This window comes from Cynocephalus volans, chromosome 4, assembly GCF_027409185.1.
Source record: "Cynocephalus volans isolate mCynVol1 chromosome 4, mCynVol1.pri, whole genome shotgun sequence".
NCBI lineage: Eukaryota > Metazoa > Chordata > Mammalia > Dermoptera > Cynocephalidae > Cynocephalus > Cynocephalus volans.
Genome location: NC_084463.1, coordinates 114,472,895 through 114,488,436, shown reverse-complemented (window position 1 = coordinate 114,488,436; position 15,542 = coordinate 114,472,895). Strand labels below are relative to the sequence as shown.

General features: G+C 40.4%; 1 pseudogene; it reads right to left on the bottom strand.

Moving 5' to 3' along the window:
- Positions 1-13,015: 13,015 nt before the first annotated feature.
- On the bottom strand, positions 13,016-14,541 carry LOC134377099 (serine--tRNA ligase, cytoplasmic-like; annotated as a pseudogene).
- Between the last annotated feature and the right edge of the window lie 1,001 nt (positions 14,542-15,542).

The window sequence follows — 15,542 nt, the reverse complement described above, 5'->3', positions numbered from 1 at the left end:
TTTTGTATTGTTTTTTGGGTTTTAATTTCATTAAGTTCTGCTCTGATCTTAATGATTTCTTTCCATCTGCTAACTTTAGGTTTGGATTGTTCTTGTTTTTCTAGTTCTTTAAGGTGAAGTGTTAGGTTGTTCACTTGCCATCTTTCCATTCTTCGGAGGTGAGCATTTAATGCAATAAATTTCCCCCTTAATACTGCTTTTGCACTATCCCACAGGTTTTGGTATGATGTATCATTATTTTCATTAGTTTCAAAAAATTTTTGATTTCCTGCTTGATTTCTTCTTGGACCCATATGTCATTAAGTAGAATGCTGTTTAATTTCCATTTATTTGTATAGTTTCCAGAGTTTCATTTGTTATTAATTTCTAGCTTTAATCCATTGTGGTCTGAGAAGATACATGGGATAATTCCAATTTTTTTGAATTTGTTGAGACTTGATTTGTGACCTAATATGTGATCTATCCTGGAGAATGATCCATGTGCTGCTGAGAAGAATGAATATTCTGAGGTTGTTGGGTGGAATGTTCTGTAGATATCTGCCAATTCCAATTGGTCTAGAGTCTTGTTTAGATCTTGTGTTTCTCTACTGATTCTTTGCCTAGATGATCTGTCTAATATTGACAGTGGGGTGTTCAGGTCCCCTGCTATTATGGGATTAGTGTCTATTTCCTTCTTTAGATCTAATAGAGTTTGTTTTATCAATCTGGCTGCTCCAACATTGGGTGCATACATATTTATGATTGTTATGTCTTCTTGATGGATCAGTCCTTTTATCATTAAGTAGTGTCCCTCATTGTCTCTTTTTATGGTTTTTAGTTTAAAGTCTATTTTGTCAGATATAAGAATAGCTACTCCAGCTCATTTTTCTTTTCTGTTTGCATGGTAAATCTTTTTCCATCCTTTCACTCTTAGTCTGTGTGAATCTTTATGGGTGAGGTGGGTCTCTTGTAGGCAGCATATAGTTGGGTCCTCCTTTTTGATCCAGTCAGCCAGTCTGTGTCTTTTGATTGGGGAATTTAAGCCTTTTACATTAAGAGTTGTTATTGAAAGGTGTTGATTTATTCCTAGCATTTTATTGATTGTTGTTTGGTTGTCTTAGGTGTCTTTTGTTCCTTGCTTTCTGATTTACTGTTTCGTTTCTGTGTTTGTTGGTTCCTTAGGTTGTAGATAGCGTTTTTGTTTGTTTGTTTTCTCTTCATGAATGCCATTTTTATTATACTAGTGGGTTTAGATTTTTCTGGGTTTTTATGGCACTGGTAGTTATTTTTCAGGAACCAAACCCAGTACTCCCTTGAGGATTTCTTGTAGGGGTGGTCGTGTGGTAGTGAACTCCCACAGTTTTTGTTTGTCTGAGAAATATACTATTTGCCCTTCATTTCAGAAGGATAGCCTTGCAGGGTAGAGTATTCTTGGCTGGCAATCTTTGTCTTTTAGTATTTTGAATATATCATCCCATTCCTTTGTAGCTTTTAGGGTTTGTGATGAAAAGTCTGATGTTAGCCTGATTGGGGATCCCTTATAGGTGATTTGATGCTTCTCTCTTGCAGCTTTTAAGATTCTCTCTTTGTCTCTGTGTTTTGCCAATTTGACTATAACATGTCTTGGAGAAGGCCTTTTTGGGTTGAATACGTTTGGAGATCGTTGAGCTTCCTGGATCTGAAGATCTGTGATTTTTCCTATACCTGGGAAGTTTTCTGTCACTATTTTGTTGAATATGTTTTCAATGCAATCTCCGTTTTCCTCCCCTTCTGGAATACCCATGACTCAGATATTTTAGTGCTTAAGGTTGTCTGATATCTCTCTCAGATTTTCTTCATGTCTTTGATTCTTTTTTCTTTCTTTTTGTCTGCTTGTGTTATTTCAAACAGCCCATCTTCAAGTTCAGAGGTTCTCTCTTCAACTTCAAGAAGCCTGCTGGTTAAACTCTCCGTTGTGTTTTTTATTTCGCTGAATAACTTCTTCAGTTCAGCAAGTTCTGCTACATTTTTTTTCAGGACATTGATTTCCTTGTACATTTCCTCTTTCAGGTCCTGTATACTTTTCCTCCTTTCATCATGATGTCTAGCTGAGTTTTCTTGTATCTCATTCAGTTTCCTTAGAATTATCACTCGAAATTCCTTGTCAGTCATTTCAAGGGCTTCTTGTTCTATAGGATCTAGAGTTTGAGATTTATCAACTTTTGGTGGTGTACTTTCTTGATTTTTTGTATTTCTGGTATCTTTTTTTTGGTGTTTATTCATTGTGGCAGGGGGTTTCACAGTCCACCGGTTTGAGACTATTGACTTACTAAGATGTTGCTGTGGTTGCCAATTTGGTATGGCTACCTCCGTGACTGCTCAGTCGGCCTCTAGTGCCTTGTGTGTATGGTTGCCTCGGGTCTTGGGCCTCTCCGGGGAGCCACCTCTCTGGTCAGCTTGGACTCTGCTGGGCTGCTGGATCACGTACCACAGGGTGTGTGATCTCTGCTGAGCTTTCACTTCCCGTGCAGGACTTCTCCCTGTTCCGTGTGCTCTGGTCTGGGTTGTTGGATCGTGCAGTGGGGACCCCACAGGGTGTGTGGTTTCTGTCGAGTCTCCGCCTCCCTGGCCGCACGTCTCCCCACTCTGTGCACACTGGGCTGGGCTGGGACATATCTTCTGCAACCCTCGTCTATCAGCTGGGCCGTCAAGACCCTGCTCGGCACCGCCTTGCCCAGGAAGTCTACCAGGTTTCTGCTAGGCACAGATGACCAGTCACTCTGGGTGCCTTTGTAGCACTGTGTAGATCTTTCTCGGGACTTATCACCTTCCTCCTAGTATCATGGTTATTTGTGTACTTGTCTTATCTCCCACACCAGAGCGTGAGCTCCTCGGGGGAGGATCCTGCAGCACATGGTTCACCTTTGTATCCCCCCGGCACGGACCGAATCTGGTGCCCACCTGCAGTCAGCTCTCCGGCAGGTTCAAGCGAACTTGGGAACTCTCCTACCAAAGTATTCCTAACCAGAAATTGGTTAGGCGTTTTTCCGAACTAGTGGCCGCAGAGATGGTATCTGCCTCCCAGTAACAGGAAGTTTACCGGGTGCCGGAGTCCAGGGTGTGGTGGAGTGACAGTCGGCTCCACTCGTACTTCCTTGCCCTCCCGACGCTGGCCGGGGACGCCCCATGCCACCAGCCCCGCCAAAGAACTGCGGAGGTAGTGGGAGGGGAGGCCAGCCCAGAGGCCCCGGGAAGCCCTGCGCCGGGGCAAGCAAGTGGGAAGGCTCAGTGAGGAGCCAAGTCGGGCGAGGAGGCCAGGCTTGGCTGAGCCGGGCTGGAGCTGCCAGCACCTGAGAAAATGGAGTCAGCCCCAGGGCGGTGAGTGGCCTGGTGATGCAGGCGGAAGCTGGGTGGGCGTCAGCCCCCCCCCGAGCAGGGCCGGGTCGGGGGTCACTCACAGGGCTGTGCCAGGTCCGGCGCTCACTCTCTGCCTCTGGTTTGTCGCCTTCCCCGTTCTCAGTTCCCGCTGCCTTGGGCTGCTTGCTTGGTCCCGCGGCGCAGCTCGGGTGCTCCCAGGAATCTTCTTTTATGCCGGCCTGAAACCTCGAATCATGAATAGGGCAGCTGGCCGCCTTCAGCGCGGCCCCGGCCTCCGGGATCCTGTCTGCATCCACAGCAGCCCTGGCGCCGTGTTCCCTGTTTAGAGACTTGCTTTTGCAGCTAAGAAACAGTTCTTTTCCTGCTCCATACTTCAAAGCTGTTGCCTGTAAATGAGGCAGCCTCTCCTGCCGAGGGCAAACTGGCGGTCAGCCTGCATGACCAGCCACCAGCAGCGGTCCTCCCTTAAGAGATGGCAAGAGGAAGTTCCGCAAGATTCCCGGCTGCCTAAGGCCGAGTGGCCGCCTTTTCCACCTCAGCTACTCTGCGTCAACCGCCGCAGCCACCGCCATCTTGAACAGTCACCACTCCCTCTCTTCTAAATACACTCAGTTCTCTTCTAATTAGAAAAACAAAATCCCCTCACCACCTGTCATCCTAGCTACTACTTTCTCTGTTCTTTCCTATATAACAAATCTTATGTAGTCTACTCTCCCTGTATCAGAGATAATGGTGCTTGCCAAATATTCCATCTTCTCCCCACATTTCCCAGCAACTTTGCAGTTAGGCTGGCCTTGGTGACTAGTACTTTACCTGGACCAAAGCAGAGAACAGCTGGTAGGTGACCCTCCAATGATCTCTTCACTTACTAAGCCAATTATAGAGGTAGTTTTGTCTTCCAGAAGTTACAACCTCAAGACAATGGAACCTCCATCACTCAGCTTCTCAGTGACTTGTCAGAACAGCTACCCACACCCCGCACCCATCCCCTCCTCACACACACAGAGTGTAGGAAGGAAACAAACTTTTGTTGTGATAAGTGACCGAAGTTTGGGGGTTGCTTGTTACTACAGCACAGTCTAGCCTAACTAATATATTTATTGTCTCTATTTTCTCATTTCCCACGGACTTTTTTTTTAAAAAGAGTAACATTATTTTGAGCAAATTTTTAGCCTTCAGATTCTTCTTGTCCATTGACATTACTCAAGTAAATGCCACCACGATTGTTTTATTGCTAAATCAACTAAAATTCTGATTTCTCTGTATCATTTGACCCAGTTAGCTGCTCTCTTCTTGAAGCTTCTTCCTTCTCTGGATGCTATGACACTAGCATCTCTTGGTTTTCCTCCTCCTTCTTTATAACATAGATTTTGGAGGTAAACAGAGCTTTATTCTCACTCTATCAAAGAAGAATCAAATTTTTTTTATCTAATTGAGCCCCCACTTAAAAGGCTTCTTTCCAAATCTAAGTTTATTGAACTGACATTTGAGGCCCTCTATGATTTAGCTACAACTTATCTTTCCAAATTTATCCTCTACTATTCTTCTTTACACAATTTCTACATTTTACACAATATTGACTTCATGAGCTCTTCTTCCTCTTTGACCTTCCTCTTACTGTTCCCTGCATCTCTTACATACTGCAGTCCTGGCTTATCCTGTCAAATAATTTAGACATGTGTGCAAAGATTCTTGTACAAGTGTTGCTCACAATAGCAAAATATTGAGAATGACCTAAATGTCCATCTCTAGGTAATGACTTAAACAGATTAAGGTAAATTTATGCAATATATTATGTGAAGACAATAATGATAATGTCCAGTCATGGAAATTGTTCACGGTTTATTAAGTAAATAAAGCAGTGAAGTATACATCATCTTGTATTTGTTAAAATACGTAGAAAGTATCTGGAGGAGTCTACGCCAACTTAGTAATGGTCATAAGTGACAAAAAAAAAATAGAAAAATTGGACTTCATCAAAACTTAAAAAACTTTTGTATTTCAAAGGTCACCATCAAGAAAGTGAAAACGCAACCCACAGAATGCAAGGAAATATTTGAAAATCATATATCTCATAAAAAAACTTGTATCCAGGATATATCAAGAAGTCTTACAATTCAAAAATTTTAAAAAAAAAACCCAAATAGTCCAACTAAAAATAGGCGAAGAATCTGAATAGACATTTCTCCAAAACATATATACAAGTAGACAATAAGACATGAAAAGATGCTCAGCATCATTAGACATAGGGAAATGCAAATCAAAATCACAATGAGATACCACTTCACACCCTTAGGATGACTGTAATCAAAAAGACAGATGTGTTGATCAACAAGTGTTGATGAAGATGTGGAGAAACTGGAACCCTCATACATGGCTGATAGGATGTAAGATGTTGCTGCTGCTTCGGAAAGCAGTCTGTCTGTTCCTCGAAAGGTTAAATATAGAGTCATCATTTGGCCCAGCAATTCCACTTCTAGATATAAACCCAAGAGAAATCAAAATACATCCACACAAAAACTTGTACATGAATGTTCACAGAAATATTACTTATAATAGCCGAAAAGTGGAAACAATGTAAATGTCCATCAACATGGATAAGCAAAATGTGGAATACCCATACAATGAAATGTTACTTGGCAATAAAAAGAAATGAAGTCCTGACACATGGTGCAACCTTGAAAACATTATTCTAAGTGAAAGAAGCTGTTCACAAAAGACCACACACTGTATGATTCCATTTATATGAAAGATCCAGAATAGACAAATCTGTAGAGACAAAAAGTAGATGAGTGGTTGCCTAGGGCTGGGAATGTTCAGGGGAAATAGGAAGTGACTGCTAATGGGTTTCTTTTTGGAATGATGAAAAGGTTCTTAAATTGATTGTGATGATAGTTGTACAATTCTGTGAACATACTAAAAACCATTGAACTGTACACTTTAAGTGGTTGAATTTTATATCTCAATAAAGCTGTTGTTAATTTTAAAATGCTAATGGTAATATTTTTATAGAGCTTGGAAGGGGGTAGCAGCATCATCATGGAAAGAGAGAAGAGGGTTTACAAGAAATAATACACACCTCTGGCATAAGCAAAAGAAAAAAGTGTGTGTGTAAAGAATTTGCTGAAAAGATACAAGGGTAGTTCATAGAATACAATAAATTATTGAAAAACCAAGACTTGGTAGGGAAGGAATTAGGGCAGCTCTGGGTACTTTTGTAGTCCCAGGAGCTTATGGGACCTCTCCCTGGAATGCTGCTGTTAATTGGACTTGTCTCCAGTGACTCCCAGTCTCAAAGTCTCTATTCTAAGTTTCACATTTCCAGGAGAGAGTATTTCAGTGACTCAGCTCAGGTTAGGTGTCTAGGCCTGGATCAGTCTTCTCTGAGTGAGGGGAAAAGGATCAGATAGCACAGACCTGAATACAGGTGGCCATTGCTTGTGTATCTGGCTCATTTTCAGTTTAAGAGGGGCAAATAAACAAATTCAAGAAGTATTTACTACAATTAAGTCAAAAAAGCAAGGTCCAGAAGAGTTTGTATAGTAAGACTCATTTTTTAAATTAAAAATTTATATCATGTGCAAATAGAAACAGGGGCCAGGTAGATGACATATAGTTACATCAGTGTTACAGGCGGGCATAATAGCATAGGGCATGCTGGGGACTGTGGCAAACTAGCGGAGGGTTCTACATTTAAAGGGAGCAGATGCAACTCCATTCCAGCTGATTTTCTCCTGAAGGAATACAAGTCCAATGTTGCTAGATCTTTGGCTTTTTCAAAGCCAAACAGTTGATTTTTATGTAAAATTTCCTGAGTTAAGAAACTTTCTGGTGGTAAAGGGCGACAAAAAATGTTTACTTTGTGTAATGATAAAATAAAATAAAATAAATAAAATTAAAAAACAAAAACAAAAAAACTTCTAGCGGCCAAACAAAAATCTATGGACTGTATCTGCCTGCAGGTTTCCAGTTTACAACTTCTGATGTATATATTTATATAGAAATAGGAAATGTTTAGAAATACCTAAATTTGTACTGACTTTGTGATCTTGGAAAAGTTATTTTCCTTCTAACATGTAAAATGGGGACAATAATCTCAACCTTCAGAGTGGTGTTCATGAAGTAACATATATAAAGTGTTCAAGAGCTTTTAGCTAAAGATTGTGGATTGAATGCACACATCTAATTTTGCTCCTTCCTGAAAATCCATTAAAACCACAGTAAAGCGATTTAGAGAAACAGAGATCCACAAAGACGAGGTAAAAGGAGAAAAAACAGCAGCCATAAAATTTTAGAATCTGGAAAGCAGATGGACAAGTAGTAACTGACTCGGCAGATTCGAAAACTAAATCCTACACATGGAGAGGGACAAACAGAGAACCAACCTGACCTACACTACAGAATCCTTGAAAAGCTCAGGAACTGAGAACAAAGGAGGTGGGAACTAAATTTAGGAAAGTTATTTGAATACTGCTTAAGGAACAGATTCCTAAAGTTTCCTCCCTGCTTTATTCCCGACTGACTATTCCTATCCTGCGTCTCCCGGAGACTAAAGGTTTATTCTCTGGAAAGCATTAAAAAAAGTTCCTGGTTAAGGGCTACCTGGAACAGTTGAGGAGTAATAAATATATATATACCAAGGCTGACTTTTGAGATCTTCCAGCTCTCCTCCCCTTGTAAGCATCTAGGCATCCGTCCTCCAGACAGATAATTAAAATATTTCTTGGAGGACCTGTTAAGTCAAAGTGGAAACAAACAGAACATACTGACATTTTGTCAGGGTTCCCTGACAAATGGCCTAGTCAGTTCATAACACAGTGAACTGCCAAGCCAGCAAGTCTCACCCACATGCTCAAAGATTCCAATCAATTTTTAGGGTCCCCTCTTTTTTTTTTTTTTTTGAAAAATGACTGGTAAGGGGATCTTAACCCTTGACTTGGTGTTGTCAGCACCACACTCTCCAAGTGAGCCATGGGCCAGCCCTTTTAGTGTCCCCTCTTAAACGACAATAGACAATAAAAGATTAAGAAACATCCAACTAAAATCTCTATTAGGAAAGATAAAGACCAAAACAAACAAGCAGGTAAAAGTAACTTGGAGGAAACAAAGATAATGCAAGAAAAAGGAAAACTTCAAAATTGCCATCATCAATATGCTCAGAGATATGAGAAGGTCTTTCTTTGCTACTTTTATGTAAAGGAACATTCAGAAAACAAAAGAGGGCCCTTGGAAATTAAAACCATCATAGCAGAAAAGAAAAACTCAATAGGAAGTTTGGAAATTGAAGTTGAGGAAATCTCCTAGAAAGTAAGGGGAAAATTCAAAGAAATGGAAGGTGGGAGAGAAAAGATGAGAAAATTAAAGGACCAGTCTACAGTTCCAGTCTCAAATAATAGGAATTTCAGAAAGAACAGAAGAAACTGAGGGAAGTAAATCATCAAAGAAATAAGATAAGATAATTTCCCAGAATGGGGGGTCATGTTTGTTTTCAGATTGAAAGAGGTCCACAGAGTCCCCTGCACATTGAATGCAAAAAGACCCATACTTCAGCACTTGGTGAAATTCAAAACACTATTGTGTAATTTCAGAACACCAAGGACAAGGAGGAGATTCTAAAAACTTCCAAAAAGAAACAATAGGTTACATACAATGGGGAATCAGAATGTTTTTAGGATTCTTAACATCATTGGAAGCAAGAAGGGAATGGAGAAATGCCTTAAAAACTTTCTAGGCAAATGGCTTCTAAGAATTTTATACCTCCCTAAACTGTAATCAAGAGTGAAGATAGAATGTAGAAATTTCTAGACATGCAATGTCTGAGATGCCCCCTTTCTCACCAAAATAGGGGAATAAACCAGGAAAACAAAAGATCCTACAAAGAAAGAGATGAAGGTAACCTGAAGCGTGACAGTGACAAGAGATCCTAGGTTCACAGCTTTGTACTAGGACTCAAGCATTACCAAGTTTGATGAGAACAAGGTGATTCAAGAAAGGTACATCAGATTCAAATTGATGAAGCCATTGGAATATGTGATCTCCCAAATAAGGGTGCAAACCAAGAAAGAGGAAGATACAAATTCTAGGCAACAGAGACTCCAACTCAGGAAAAAGCAAAAAAAAAAAAAAAATTCCCAGGATGACAGGAAAGAAAAGTGCCAAGAAGAAAAGTTCTATGAAGACATCTGAGCAGGAGGACTAGAGTTCAAATAATTCAGTTAGGAAAATGGTCTCCAGCAGTGTGTTCAAGAGAAAAATTGGAACTGACAGATAACCTGATATAATTGACCTGTAAACTGTAGTAAAACGGTAGTAAAAGATTCTTGGAAGATGTCAGAAGAATTAGCTATAGGTAATGATTACAAAAAAAAAAAAAAAAATTAAGCAAGTGAAAAACAAAGGTAATTATTAACCTTAGGAAAAGCAAAAGCAGGAAAAGAAATACAGTTCTGGAGAGCACAGCCTTATAACAACAAGATCATGGGGGTTTTGTTTGTTTGTTTTTGTGACCGGTAAGGGGATCGCAACCCTCGGCTCGGTGTCGTCCGCACCGCGCTCAGCCAGTGAGCACACCGGCCATCCCCATATAGGATCCAAACCCGCGGTGGGAGGGCCACTGTACTCCCAGCGCCGCACTCTCCCGAGTGAGCCATGGGGTCAGCCCAAGATCATGGGTTTTGATTCCTGTACTGGCCAGCAGCCAAAAAAAAAAAAAAAAAAAAAATGTCTAAACTTTGAAATATAATTTTGGTATACCTGTAATAGTATAATAAATAAATAGTTGTAAATAGCATTTGCATAGGCATAATAATGTAAACACTGAATACTGATTTAGCCAAAAATAATAATTCCATTGGGAGGATAAGGAAGAAGCAGCAGAGAAGATGGGGGTGTAAGAGAGCTAAATCTACCATAAAAAGAAGTCACTACACTATGTCCAAAATTAATTAATCAAAAGGTAATGATAACAACACATTATTTAGGAAAAACAGTTATATAAATGTCAGAAGAAACAGTTAACAGAGTCTACAATGATTAGCTCTTGGGAAGAGGACTTGGGGGAATGGGAAGAGAGAAACAGGGCAAGGGATTATCGGTTTTCGTTATAAGCTTTGTAGTTTACATGACTTTCTGTTAAAAAACCTTGTGCATGAATTAATTTGAGAAACACTAAACAAAAGTGAGAGTGTATGGAAGCATACACAAGAAACTTTACATTAGGTATATCTGAAGAATGCAATTGTCAGGGAGAGGGTTTTTATTTACCACTTTATATCCTCTGTACTATTTAAATTTTTTACAATAAGTATGCATTAACTTTATAATTATAATAAAAATAATAAAATCACTGTGCTATCCCTATTTTCTACCTTCTTGGGAATTTCATCTCCAGGCTATTGAGACACACCAGTCTCAAGCCCTGTGTGTAGATTTGTCTCCTTTAAGCTTGAATGACAGTAGGGCAGTGGAACTGTGGGTTCCACATTGTGGTTTTTCTTCTCGATCAAGAGCCCATCTCAGTCTTCGGCATACTCCTATCTTCATGCCATCTGCAAAGGGCAGGAAGCCCTGGTTTGTCAGCCGAACTAGCCACTGTCCTGTATACCAAAGAGCCTCTATCAGATCATGCCGTGCCGTATATTTCTCTCCTCCAAATCTCACCCTGTTCCCACTATACAGTCCTTTCCATCTTTGTACACACCCCTGTCCCCAGCTCCTGATATAGGTATTTCCTGGAGCATAATATCATAGCTGCAACTATTTAAGGTTGTATTTGGACCACACAAGAGAAAACACCCTGAAATCAACTTTAACATTCATAGTGTGTGGTTAAAAGCTGGGGACTGTAAGCAAACCTGCTCAGCCATTATCCCAGACAAAGACATGATCTTTATTAGATGGTTCCAGAAGCAAATCTGTCCTCTGCCATGGAGAGAGACAACTTTCTCCATCTTTCAGGGCTATTTGCTATACAAACATCTTTAAAAAGATAGTCTAGAACAAAGCTGATACAAAATGTGCAGAAATGCTATGGAGAATTTTCTATGACTGACCCATAGAAACTATGAGATAATAAATGTTTGCCGTTTTAAGCCATCAAGTTTCAAAATAATTTGTTACACAGCAATACATAACTAATACACCATATCTTTTTATTTCTAGTACTCTTTATTCCTTTGTGTAGATCTAGATTTCTGTGTAGTTTGATTTTCCTTTTGCCTGGAGTACTTCCTTTAATTTTTCTTCTAGTGCTGGTTTGCTAGTGATGAATTTTTTCAGCTTTTTTTTTTTTTTTTGAATGTCTGAAAGTCTTTATTTTTTCTTTGTTTTCTTTCAAACAGCTTTATTGAGCTATAATTTATACCATAAAATTCACCCATTATAAATGTATAAATTCAATGATTTGGTAAACTAATAGGGTTGTGCAACTATCACTACAGTCCAGTGTTAGAATAGTTTTTGATGCACATTTAATCATTAATCTCCACTCCTACCCTGACCTCAGTAACCATTTAATCTGCTTTCTATCTCTTTAAATTTGCTTTTGTTAAAGATGTTTCATAAAAATAGAATCATACATGTAATTTTCTTGCTTTGGCTTCTTTCACTCGGCATCATGTTTTTGAGGTTCATCCATACTGCAGTATGTATCAGTAGTTTATTACTTTTAATCTCTGAATAATATCCCATTATATGGATATAGCATATTTTGTTTACTCATCCACCAACTGATGAACATTTAGATTGTTTCAGGGGTTTTTTTTTTTTGGTTATTATAAATAATATTATTATAAACATTTGCAATCATGTCTTTGTGTGGACATATGTTTTAATTTATCTTGGGCAGACCCATAGGAAGTGAATTACTGGGTTGTCTTGTAAGTTTGTACTCACCTTTTTGAGAAACTGACGAAGTGTTTTGCAAAGTGGTTGTACCATTTTACATTCCCATCAGCAATGCATGAGGGTTCCAATTTCTCCACATCCTCACCATCACTTGGTATTGTCTACTGTTTGGGGAGGGGGCAGGGCCTGGCTGGTATAGGGATGTGAACCCTTGACCTTGGTGTTACAAGGCTGAGTTCTAATAAACTGAGCTAACTGGCCAGTTTATCTTTTTTATTATTGACCTTCTAGTGAGTGTATAGTGGCATCTTGTTGTGGTTTTAATTTTGCATGTCGTTAGTAAAAGATGTCGAGCATCTTCTCATGTGCTCATTAACAATTTGTTTATCTTCTTTGGTAAAATGTCTTCTCAAATGTTTTGCCTGTTTTCAAATTGGATTATTTTTCTTTTTTATTATTGAGTTCTTTTTCTGGTTACAAGTAATTTATTCCAAGGGATTGTCTTTTCCTTTTCTTTTTTGTTTTTTTTTTGGGGGGGGGGGCTTGTTTTGTTTTGTTTTGTTTCAGAGTTCAAGCCTGGGAAGAAGACTGAGGAAGAGTCCTATGCCCTACTGAGATGCTTTATTACATGGTTTCATCAGTCATCAGTGATTTGATCCTATATCCATGCAAGGAGACAGGGACATTTGCATTGTACATGGCAGGCTGGGCCCCTTCTAGCTGTGCAGTCAGATAGGGGCAGGCTGACGAGTGGGTTCTTGGCTTCCCTGCTTTTGGCAGGCTCTGGGATCCCAGCTGACAAACAAAATCCTGGCAAACTGGGAGCAAGGAATGTTCAGGCATCAGTGACCTCCATGTTCTGCAGCCAGTTTTCCAGGATGACATCTCTTGCTGCCACTTTCTTTTTGCTGCCCTTGTGTTGCTTCTTCTGCTTCTTTGATGGCTCCTGGTCAAAGGGGATCAGTTCTTGGAGCCCTGGCGGCATGAACTCCTTCAATTTCTTGGGCACAATGATGCCCTTCTCTGTCTGGTAGTTCTCAAGGATGGCGCAGATGGTATGAGTAGTGGCGCATATTGTAACATTGAGCATGTGGACAAACTCCACCTTGTCCATCATCTTCTTGGTCTGCCCATATCGGATTTGGAGCCATCGAGCCTGATAGTCTGTGCAATTAGAACAGGAGACTAACTCACGGAAGGCTCCTGAGCCTGGAAACCAGGCCTCCAAATCAAGCTTCTTACTGGCACTGAGATTCAAAGGATCTGAGACAATATTCACAATGTGGTAAGGGGATCCCTAATGACTAGTAGAACTCCTCTGCGGTGGTGATCATCTCTTCAAACATCTCCCACGACTTGTTGTCATGGGGTGATGAGTACACAAACTGCTCAATCTTTTCAAACTGATGGACTCAAAAGATGCCCTGGGTTTCACGGCCATGAGAGCCCACTTCCTGGTGAAAGCAGGTTGACAGGCTGACATACTTGATGGGCAGATCCTCCAGCCACGGCCACTTGTCCCGGTGTAGGGCAGCGATGGGCTGCTCTGAGGTGGCAATCAGGTATTTCTCATCATAGGAGTTGTCATCAGACTTCTCACTGCCTTTGCCAATCACCATATAAAGTTCTTCATCAAACTGGCTGAGCTGTGCCACCTCCTGCATGACCTCCTTTCTTATGAAAAAGGGGATATAGATGGGGAGTGTATCCCTGACTTCCCAAGGTATGAAGGGTATGCTGGATGAGTGCCTGTTCCAGGAACACTAGGACCCCCTTCAGAAAGTACCCTCAACTCCCAGCCACCACGGCCCCTTTTTGCCTTCAAAGCCATCTGCCATCACCACCAGGTCCATGTGAGAGTACTTCTTCCTGACCCTACAATCACCCCAAATCCTCTCTACTTTGTTGTCTGCATCTTCATCATTACTGATGGGCACAGAGGGGTGCAAAAGTTTCCCGATCTCTTGGAGACTCTTGAACCGCTCTGCTTTCAGCTTTATCCGCTCAGCATCACACTTCAGGAAGGCTTCATCGATGAGGAGTTGAACTTTTTTGATTTGTGAGACTTTCAGTTGAGCTAAAGTGTCTGCAGTGAGGTCATCAAAATTTAGTGCATTCTCTGGAACGGACTCATCATCTCCCACTGGCTCTTTTTTCTTCATTTCTCCCTGATTGTCTTGCTGCACATGTTCTTCAGCTTTTTCAAGTTGTCTGCCCGAAATCTGCATCGTCGCCACTCGCTGTCTGCCTTCACTAGCTGGTCTACTAGGCCTGGGTCCTTGAAGCACTTCTCTGTGTCTCTTGGATGAGGGCTGGGTCCCCTCCTTTATCTACACGAAACGAATCCAGATGCAGCACCATCTTCCTTTATCCTGGGCCAGCACTCAGGGAAACGAAGATCGTACTGCAGCAGCCAGCCTGTCCTCTGTTCCTTTTCTTAATGGTGTCTTATGAACACAAAAGTTTTTTTATTTTGATGAAGTCCAGTTTATTAACATTTTCTTTTACAGCTTATGCTTTTAGTGTCATGTCTAAAAACTCGTTGTCCAACCCAAGGCCATGAAGATTTCTCTCCTGTTTTATTTTAGAAGTATTAATAATGTTAGCTCTTACATCTGGTTCTATAATCCATTTTGAACTAATTTTTGTGTATGGTATAAGGTGAGAGTCTGAGTTCATTTTTTTGCTGTGGATATTCAATTTTCCTAGCACCATTTGTTGAAAATACTGTCCTTTCCCTCACTGAGCTGTCCTTGCTCCTTTGTCTAAATCAAATAACCATAAATGTAAGACTTTATTTCTGGACTATTTTGTTCCATTGATCTATAGGCATACCTTTGTGCCAATACCACACTCTCTTGATTACTGTGGCTTCATAGTAAGTTTGGTTTCCTTTATTTTTGAAAGACATATTTGCTAGATATGGAATTCTAAGTTGACGGTTTTTTCTTTTAGCACTTTAAAAATATTGTGTTACTTTCTTTTGTCTTGCATATTCATAGTTTCAGATGAGAAGTCTGCTGTCATTACCTTTGTTCCTCTCTATGCAACATCTTTTTTTCTCTAGCTGTTTGAAGATTTTCTCTTTATCACCTGATTTTAAGTAAATTGATAATGACGTGCCTTAGTGTGCCGTCTGCATGTTTCTTCTTCTTGTGGCTCATGGAACTAATTGGATCTGTGGATTTATAGTTTTCATCAACTTTGGGAAATTTTGGGCCATTGTGTCTTCATGTACAGTCATCCCTTGGTTTCTTTGGGGAACTGGTTGCAATACGCCTCCCCTGCCCCACTAGTCCCTAATAAAATGACACAGTATTTACATATTACCTATGTACATCTCCCATATAGTGTTAATCATC